Here is a 10,907-nt window from a genome sequence, read left to right as displayed (position 1 = left end):
AAGTCTTCTGCCAGTCTTTCTAGGTCCATAATGCTAAACCATCAGAAGAGAGACCGTTATAGTTTCTGTTCTAGTTGCTAGCTATCAGGACTTTGTTAAAACCTTTCTCAGTGGTTAATCAAGTTCCTCGATTTTTGGTATATATGTAGGATTCCACTGTCCACTTAGTCTCAAAAGCTAGATAAGATTAAAAGGCCTTACCTACTCCCTTTAAGGGAATAAAAAGCGTTAGCTTATTATTTTTTAAAAAAGTAGGCATGTGCAGCTCAGTGGAAGTGGCTCTTGCATCCTCTGTGCTAAGCTGCCCGAAGTTAGACTTATAGTTCAAGTCTAGTCACTGACTGGAGAAACTTTTTCTAAGCCTTTCTTGGACCAGTTCCCGAGTTAATCGATCTCTGGCACGGGAATGCAAGTAGTTTTTCTCTCCCAGAAACTCGAGTTTTTCGTCCTGTAAACTCAAGAAAATGGACCGCAGAACCCACATTATTTCAGACAGTAACGCATCCTGTCAGATTAGGTACTAAGAGATAGCAGCACTTGTTTTCTGGTCTCTTCATCGGTGGCTGCCTATAATTAGTGATAGTCATGGATTAGCTATCTCTGATTGGCTACCGGTGGAGATTGAACTGCCCACTCAGTCTCCAAAAGCTAGATAGGGTTAAAAGGCCTCGCCTACTCCCTACAAGGGAATAAAAGGCGTTACTTATTATTATTTCATTTATTATGTAGGGTTCCTTCTTTCTGAAACTTGGGATTTTTAATCCTGCAACTCAGGCAAATACATCATAGAACGCACACTACTTCGGACAACAATACGAATTTTAAGAAGGCTTAAAAGTCCTTGTATTCACCAGCTGATAATAATGATACTTCGTTATACTGGGCACTTTTATGTTCGGCTCTAAATTGTATCTAATAATACTAATTAATTGAATGAGTACTATGTTTAAGAATCATTTTATTATTCTAATTATCAAACGCTAATTACAGTATAAAAATAATATTCTTATTGGCACCATCGAACATCTTCATATAAGCCGAATATTGACTTTTTTTCGAAATGTATGTAATGAATAAACTAATAAATATTAACTAATATAAATTAAGTTAAATTTAAAAAAATAATAATCCGATACTGCCTCCAGGGAATAGAACTCATAGTGAAGGCCCAATTTTTTAATACATTACTCTCCTCTCAAAGAAATGACAAAGCACTCACGATCGCGCCTAGCAACCTAAACCCACATATTTATTACTCTCCAAACAAAACACCTAGCCCACACACTCTTACCCAATTTTCGAGGGGGGAAAAACCTTTTGTTCCTCTCTATAGTTATATCGACTAAGTCCTTTGGTTGAAAAGAGCTCGATTTGGATCCCTCATAGGAAAAGACGAGCCTTTATGAGAGCTTTTCAACTGAAGGTGAGGTATCCGGTCTCATATGGAATTGGCAGAATTATTTCTTTCAGAAACTCGTGTTTTGCATTCAACAAAACAGACAAACCACCGGCCAGATGATTACACAATTTACAGATATAATACGCCGGCCTCGTAGCTTTGACTGATTCGGCCGTAATTCTAAACAACAATCAACTACTCTTGCTCTTTCCTACATTGATGTATACTGAAAAAAATTTTGTTTCAGTGCTCTGGAAAACCCTTTTGTAATTTATGTTTCTCTCATTTCCTTTTTTTTTCCTGCCTAATAATCAAACTTTGTAATCACAAACTTTCACTCTATCCTGATACGGAGCACTCCAGAGACCAATAACCATTTTGATCATTACTTTCTTTTCGATTCCATCTAAACTTCTCCATCCTCAATATATATCTTGAGGATGGGAATGCGGTGTACTTATCACGTGGATTAAAGTTGAAAAAAATCCGGAATATCGCAAGTATTGTACGATAAGATAATAATTTCAACAGTAAGTGTTTCCCTGGTTGTGACAGAGCCCTCTCACTCTTTGGAGAAAAATTAACAAATAAATAAATATTACTCTGAATCTTTTTTTAAAATCATATGTTCGTATTTGGGCGTTTTTCTAAATTAAACTGCTGTAAATCAATTTAGTTCAGATTATTATTTATAATTATTTATTTACTGGAAATAAGTGATTTTAATTAAAATTGGAAATAGACAGTTTTTCCAGTTTGGTCCCACAAGAAACTATTTCACTTTTCCTAGTGTTAGCTCTGGCTGTTGTAGATTTAAATGAATATTTCTCAAGAAAATACAAAAGAAGCAGAATATTTATATGAAAGGAAGTCATTTAATTCAGCATTAAAGAACTAAGACTTAAAGCAACTTAAAGATAATGTTGTTTACAATATGCCTCCTAGAAAAATTAAACAAGTGTTATGAGCTGTTTGCTCACCTAATGAATAACCTAGCGATCAAGCAAATTCTACAAATCAGTTTAAAATGTTCAAAAACGTAAGCGAAAATAATGTATGTTCGTTGCATTATTCTTGTTTGAGTGGGTCCCAAGTGATAGTGATCAGTTACAAGAATTGAAAAGTATTATCAAGAGAGAGAGAGAGAGAGAGAGAGAGAGAGACAAAATATTATGACCACCAACGTACAAGCGTGTTGGGCATTCTTTGACTAAACACGCTTTGATCCATCTTGGCATTGACTCTACTAGACCACGAAAGGTGTCATGGGATACGTAGAACCAACTAGAGAGAATACCGTCTTGGAGCTCAGCGACAGAGCCAGGCACTGTCGTCGACCATCATCTACTGGTCTGCAACACGTGATCCCACAAATGTTTGATGAGATTCAAATCAACTAAATTAGGCGGAAAGAGGAAGATATATTGTCAACCAGACAACTCACTGTATCGCAATGCGAAACTTGTGATACGGTGCGTTGTCTGGCTGGAAGAGTCCGGATCCATCAGGCCACATTGTCACCACGTAGGATAATAACCGATCGAAAACAATCGTCTAAGCAAGAAGAATTAGCGGTCAAGGCGTATTCGATAGGGATGCGAGGACCTGGTGATGTCCATCAGGACGATCCCCATACCAAGATACCGTTATCACCACCACCGGCCTGTTTCCAGCCAACCGTGCAATTGGTTGCAGGAGACAGGTTGAGTAATCATAATGTTTTGACTCATGAGTGTATAAATCTAAAAGTTCTCGATCTGGAAGTGCCGACACTATTTTTTTTTAACGAACTTTATTTCGTTTACACATACACGTCGAGCTTTACACGAACTTTATTTACACACACACACACACACACACACACACACACACACACACACACACACACACACACACACACACACACACACACACACACACACACACACACACACACACACACACACACACACACACACACACACACATCTATACATATCTTCAGTAAAGCCACCGAAGGTCAGTTCAGTATAGACGAAGCCCTTTAGTCGGAAAGTCCTGGGTTCGATTCCCGTCAAGTGACGTACTTTATCTGGTCTCTTTCGACTAAAGGTGAGTTAGCCAGTCTCATACAGGGGTTGAGGATTTTTTCTTCCTGACACTGATTGGTTTTTCGTCCCTCAAATCAGACAAACCGGCCATTAGAACGCACGCAATTTACAGACAAGAATACTTAGAGACATAGGGGTAACCGCCTTATCCTCGTATTATAGTTAGGAAATTAATATTATAACTACAGCATATAGTTATACATGTTATAGTTAACATATAGTTATATAATTATAACATATAATGTTATAATATTAATAATGATAATTATACAGATTTTTAAGTGCTCAGTAATACTTCTATTTTTTTACAATGAGTAACTAACTACACACACACACACACACACACACACACACACACACACACACACACACACACACACACACACACACACACACATCGATTAATTATAGTAACTGTAATTAGTAATTTCCAGTTGAAGTTGAATAAGATTACATTTTACAGTATTCATACAATAATAATAATTATAATTTCGTTATAACACACATACAGATCATCTTAGTCATATGCATTTTTATACAAATGTTGCATTAAAACTTTTATTTATTTATTTATTTTAACGCGTTAAATGCAAACTTATCAAAACATTATGATGCAATGTTCATTTGTTAAATGCAAATATAAATTGGCATTTACAAATCAGCTTTTGAACCTTCCTACATTTGTGTGTTCAGTTCTCTCTCTCTCTCTCTCTCTCTCTCTCTCTTTCTCTTTCTGTCCGTATTTGAATAGTTTCATCAATCACACTCTTGCCTATACCGTTGCAAATTATTTTATTTGTGTTGTCTTAAGAAAGAAATTTGATATCTCAGTGGCGTAAAGTGAGAACATTTTAAAAATCTTCCGGGAAAAAAAAAATAATATCTATGAAGTTTGCCATTACTAGGAATATTTTAAATTAGCTAGAATTATTAAATGCCTCGTGATTTCGATCAACTTGCGCACGGTTTCATCATGCAAAGCAAAATCAATTCGTATTTAAAAATCAAGCAAAGGGGAAGTTAGCTATCTTTATCCACAGACTGTGATAGCAGTAATTAGGATTGTTCGAATGCTTCCTGTAATGTCATCTCCATCTAGAAGGTAGACTATAATGGATCTCTACCTGAGATCCATAACGCGCAGTAGGAAGATAAGATGGTGCGGCTGGAATATCTCAATTAGTATCCTATGTCTCTGTGTCTTATGTCAATTAGTATCCTATGTGTGTTTAAGGGGCCGGTTTACCTGTTTCGAAGGACGGAAAAAACCGGAGTTTCCGGAGAGAGGAAGAAAAAAAACATTCGGGCACGTATGAGGCCAGCTAACTCTCTCTCCCTATATATATATATATATATATATATATATATATATATATATATATATTTGCGAGTCCCTTATTCTTCTTGTTTGCTTTTTTATTTTTTCGAAAAAACAATTTTTTTGAAACATATTAAGCGACAAACTCATACGGTAACCTAACAAAAATTAGTCTATTCGGCAGTGTATATATTATTTGGAATTATTGATTCAACTTCTCTATGATGAATGCGCCCAAGTTTGAAAATAAAAGAAGCGCATGCGCTATCTTTACCCTTCTCCCCTCTGGTAGCCAATCGTATGGTAAAACCAGTAGCCAATCAAATGTTTTATAAAAGATTATAAAAGATTTCATTCTTATTATATTTTGATAGTCACCTTCATGCAGACTATAGCAACCAAATTCTTTTCAAAGGCTACTGTGCATCCTAACAGACTGATCCAACTGGCCGCTGACTATGATGCAACGGACTATTCTAAGCACAAAAGACCTAAAGCCATCCTAAACCCCCTCACTGAGGATTAATCTCCTAGCCCACTCAGGGCGAGCAATATAGCTCATAAACTCTTTCTACTCACAGTCTCTGTTAAGATAGCCGGGAATATGAAAAGCTTTTGCTTCACCCGTTAAGCCAGTAATGTTACTAGTTACTATTTTGATAGTTAAGAAATGTTTTTCGTATGTAAGATAAATTAACACAGTTAATTGTGTGCAAATTGTGTGAAATACGGCTTCTTTTTTCTTTTTTTTTTTCTCGACGATGCGAGCCCTTTGTTAAAATTTCCATAACTCACCACTGTATATATATATATATATATAGCATTCCTCGAAAAAAAAAAACGTAATCCCTAACAATTGTGCAAATTTCGCTTTTAATGTTAACAGACATATTCAAAGAGGAAAACAAACGATATCTCATAGTAACTATCGCAATTCTGCTTCAATAATAATAACTGATCATATAATACATCTGGAGTTGCATCATCTACAAACTCAATTGCATAATTTAAGAGCATTAAAGGCATCAGGCGTTTTGTGTTTGCTTGGAGATAATACGACCGTTAAACACAGAGTACAAAGGGCACTGCTGTTGTTCTTCATGGGAAGGAATATCAGGAGATATTAGCAAAATATTAGATTCAACAGTATTATATATCTTCAAGAGAGAGAGAGAGAGAGAGATTATACGTAATTCAATGATAGTTCACTATTATTTGAAAGATACAATTTAATTTCCTGTTTCTTTTCCGATGAAAGATTTGGATTCCATTTTGAGAAATGGAGTTGGTTGATGCATTTCCTTCAAGGAACACTCAAAACTGATTGCTGCATTGATATCGTGTGTAAAATTTAATTATGTATTTCGGGATGACGGCATCATGTTATCGAGCTAAAATATTTGTTTTATAATTCTACTGTTTTATACTTTTTTAAGTATTCATTGGCACTTCCAATAATTCATAAATAAAAGTACACGTTATTTGTGCATTTTCACTAACATTTCACATCGTCTTCACCTTTCTAGTTTTACAAAAGTACCTGCAGAGTCAACTCATCAGAAGTTAATCCAGCCTAGTAACAATCCACATATTTATGGAAGTTTTTTCATTTGGGTGTGCTACTAATTATACATTTGGTTTTATTCTTAATCCAAGTGTAAGCAAACAAAGTTTGCCCCTGAAGTACTTTCAGGGCTGGGGCAACTCGTGGTAAAGGTGGTGCTAAGGCAAGTGATGAGAACTTATTCCACCTTTACCACGAGTTGCCCCAGCCCTGAAAGTACTTCAGGCGCAAACTTTGTTTGCTTACACTTGGATAAAGGATAAAAACCAATTATATAATTAATCCATATCTTTAAAATTCAATTCAGCATTGCTGGAACAACAGCGAAGAAGGCATCAAGAAAACTACCGATTAACAGTAAATAAACACTGACTAGACGTCAATGGGTGGTATGCAAGTTCGCTGTTTTGGAGTGCCACGGTGTACTCGTCTTACAGGGTTAAATAAGAGAAGCAAAAGACTGATATAAGCAATGCAACCAACTCATACACGTAATATGACTGTTCTCGAAATAAAATTGTTTATCATAAAGTGACTTTAAACTAGCTACATTCAGTGTTAATTCTTTTAAACTGTTTTAATATTATGCTTTAAATTTACGATTTTATGCCATTTACCATGAGCAGTTTATTTTAAATACTTCCCCTTTTACATTATAAACATTTATAGTATACACAGGTGTATACGGTAAACATCTCTCGGATGCCATCAGCTTTGGCTGCAGATTCCGACTTACCAATTGCGACTTTCAGACGGTCCTCGCAACCCAACATTTGCACGCGTTAAAGTTCAAAACCACAGTTGAACGTGTAACCATCGTAACCAAGCGAATAACTTGATTAACGCATGGAGATGTGACAGATATTTAATTTTAATGCCTTATGGTTGGAGTCATAATTAACTTGCAATTCAAGGTTCTCAGTTTAAAAAGGCGACTGAGATGATTAATGATTACAGTATCTTAAATTAAAGGTAACATAATCTCAAAGAAGTTTTTATGGTGAGCAAGTTGCTCTTTAGTGGTTGTAAAGATTACTTGAAAATCTGCAGGTTTATTTGGTTCTTAGCAGTACTTCTGGAGATTGACTTGTCCGTTCAAATGAAATTACAGTATAATACATTGGGGAACAATAAATTGTTACACTGCTGGAATAATTTCTCGGATGAAATTAAAGAATCTGTATCTATGGTTGCTTGTTTATTTTAGCTCTGTCTACATCTGGAGTGTGTTGTCAACTATTTTTAGCCCGCTCTTCAAACTTGACTGTAATTCTTCAACTGAGGCGCAGCCCTAATCTGTAGACATCTGAACTGTTGCATAAATAGGTTGTCGAACTCATTTGACAGTTATTTTTAGACGTCTATATCGTCATCACTCTATTACGCTTCGTGAATGAAATGAGTTGAATAGGTTACCGAGTGTGTATTTTTTTTCTTTCAACACAGAAAGAAACAAAAAACTTCTCTCCCTTGAAAGCTGACAGTGAGATTATAGATTAAGTAATCATATCGCCTTTGTTTCCAAAATAAACTTGACTTTTTCTCTTCGTATCTGTATATTTATATACTGCTTCTTCAGTTAGTAACTACATGGGGAGCTTTTTGAATGCCGTTATCAGCAAAAAATGAGCTTTTTAGGTTTTTAAATTCAACTTAATATATTAAAATATTAAATGGAATTTTCTTTTCTTTTCTATTTTTATGAAGTAGAAATAGGAGCGCATAGCGATTAAGCTTAGCAAACCAAAACGATTTCACTCCTCCCTCCTTTCTCAACTTGTGGAAATTGGTTATCTATCTTTCAAATACTGTTTCGGAAATATTTTCCGCTAACTAATTCCCTAATACTTGTGGAAAGGAATAAGTCGTCGTCGTCTGAACAAATTTAGGTTTAGGCTTTTTTATGTCCTGTTCCAGCTCTGTAGATGAAGTTGATCTTTCCATCTTAATCTTGGACGTCCACGGTCTCTTCCTGAGGATTTATATTCTAGTGCTAGTTTAGGAATCCTATTGTTATTCATTCTTTCTATGTGGTGTGGCCAATTTTGCTGGTATTCTTCTATTTCTTGTATGATTTTTTTTTTGTATCTAATCGTTCTCTTATTTCTGTTTTTTTTTTTTTAAAATTTAATCTAATGAGTCCTCCTTTTAAGAGAATTTTTAAGTAAAAGAAATGAAAAGGATAAAATTACAACCGCCAGCCAATCATTGTTACTGAAATATTTTTACTTAAAACTAAAACTGCTACATATGACAAATGAAAATTATTTATTTCTTAAATTGGTCCATATATGCAAATGACTGGAGACTCGCAGGTGAGTGGATGATCGAGGTAACAGTTATTTTCACTATCAATATGATAATTTGAAAAAGAGAGAGAGAGAGAGAGAGAGAGAGAGACAGACAGAGAGAGAGAGACTGCAGGTGTTTTATAAATCAGTTTACTCATAAACAATAATGATGTACCCTTAAAATGTTGTACTGATTAAATTTAAAACTATATCTTTGTATACTGAAAGCAGTTGTCTTCATCTCAAGTTGCCCAAGTGCTCACTTTTAATATAAAACACACTTTTCGGGAGTAGTTTATTATTACTTCGTACCCAGATTTTTATTGTTTGCAAATTCTAGAGCAGCGCTTCACAAACTTTTCCTACGACGGAACACTTTACAAATCCTGAAATTTTAACGGAACACCTTGGTTAGAGTCGAGTATCATCGGTCTCGTATTCGATGTAAAGCTAAGTGCACACTATCGTCGCAGCAGGCTGTATCTCATCGCAAAAATGCGACAGCACATTACAGGCGTGCCAGGCCGCATCGCATCGCATTGAACTTGCTTATGACTGCACGTTTCTTGGAATAGATACCTCCGTACTTCACTCGCGCTCTGAGGTGTCGACAACCGCGGGAGGCTGTCAGCCAGCGCGCGCGCTGGCCTTAATAGCACAATCCACACGCAAAATGAGGATCGCCTGATTTTCAAACATGTTTGAACTTGTCGCAACATTTAAAACCATTCCAGGCTCGTATTAATTTTGATAATTTTCACGGAACACTCATTCACTTTCCGCGGAACACAGTTTGGGAAACCCTGCTCTAGAGTCTTTTCATAACTATTTCATGAATTCAGAAAGTTTAAAAAAAAATAAACACTTTGCTGAAGTTTATGCAACCGTCACAACAAATTTAGCCGACTACTTACCGAATGGACAAGGTCTTTGCTTTCCAACCACCAGACCGTAAGTCTGAATCCCTCTCCCATCTCAGATGTGAATATCTTTCAGGTGGCAGATGAATTTTATCACCCAATCTGAGCCTACCATCCTGTATATTGGCGGCCCTAAGTAGTTTAAAAAAGTACGGTGTTGGATCTGAGATTGCTGACTCTTATTTCAATCGCAAGGATAACTTCAGGTTGTCAACCTTTCATGAGTGGACGGAATGGATGGAAATAATTATGCGATTTATGTAGAACACAGTATTTAAAGCGTGCAATTTCAGAAGAGTCTTTTATAATTATGCTTTCATTTTATTAGAGAAGAAAACGGCTGTTTTCCATATTAAACATTAAGTAAAATCTGGTGGCTAGTCTCTCTCTCTCTCTCCTAAAACCAGATATATTACTCGACAGGTATTATATACCATATATATATATATATATATATATATATATATATATATATATATATATATATATATATATATATATATATATATATATATATATATATATATATATATATATATATATATATATATATATATATATATATGAAAAAAAAGATGGCGTCTCGCATAGTAGTCTCGCATGACGGTTGTTGTTGTGAAGAATGTTTTTTGATATCAGTGGTGATTAGTGAGTTTTAGATATTGTGAATCTGCTTTGTTTACAGAATAAAAGGTAAGAATTTAACTTTTGATACAATTTTCTGGCCCTAGCCCGTTCTATACGCCATCATACCTTTCCGAAATATATCTTAATATTTCGTACACAAGAATGGAGAATGTAAACGATATCAAGGACGCCATTCAACAGCTAAACAAAGATATGTCACTTGACATTCTCAAATTCATCCTTAAGAAATTTGATACAGACTACCCTGGCTGCTTGAATCTCTTTACTCAAGTAAATGACACTGAAGATGATGATTTAGACATAGAAGAGGACATTACACCTGTTCTACCTACAAAGTCTCCCCGACAGCTCGATTGTTCTCATGAGGAACAATCTAATAAAAGACGAAGAACATCGGGAGGTGAACTGGAAGATAATGTATCAACTCAACAAAATCAGATCTCCCAAGACAGAAAAGAAAAGGTCCCTCCAGTTATCCTTCGAGACAAAAACAAATGGACCTCAGTCTCAAGATCCCTAGGAGATCATAATATCAATTTTTCCTGGGCAAGAAATACGGAAGAGGGTGTAAAGATCCACCCTACCACTGTCACCGATTATCGCTTGATGACCAAATTGTTTGACAACTCCAAACTGCCCTTCCACACCTTTGCGCTAGCAAGCGAGAAGAACTTAAA

Source organism: Typopeltis vanoorti, chromosome 23 (genome assembly GCF_054136105.1).
Source record: "Typopeltis vanoorti isolate ZY-2024b chromosome 23, IOZ_Tvanoo_1.0, whole genome shotgun sequence".
Lineage (NCBI taxonomy): Eukaryota > Metazoa > Arthropoda > Arachnida > Uropygi > Thelyphonidae > Typopeltis > Typopeltis vanoorti.
Note: the sequence above shows the minus strand (reverse complement) of the source record.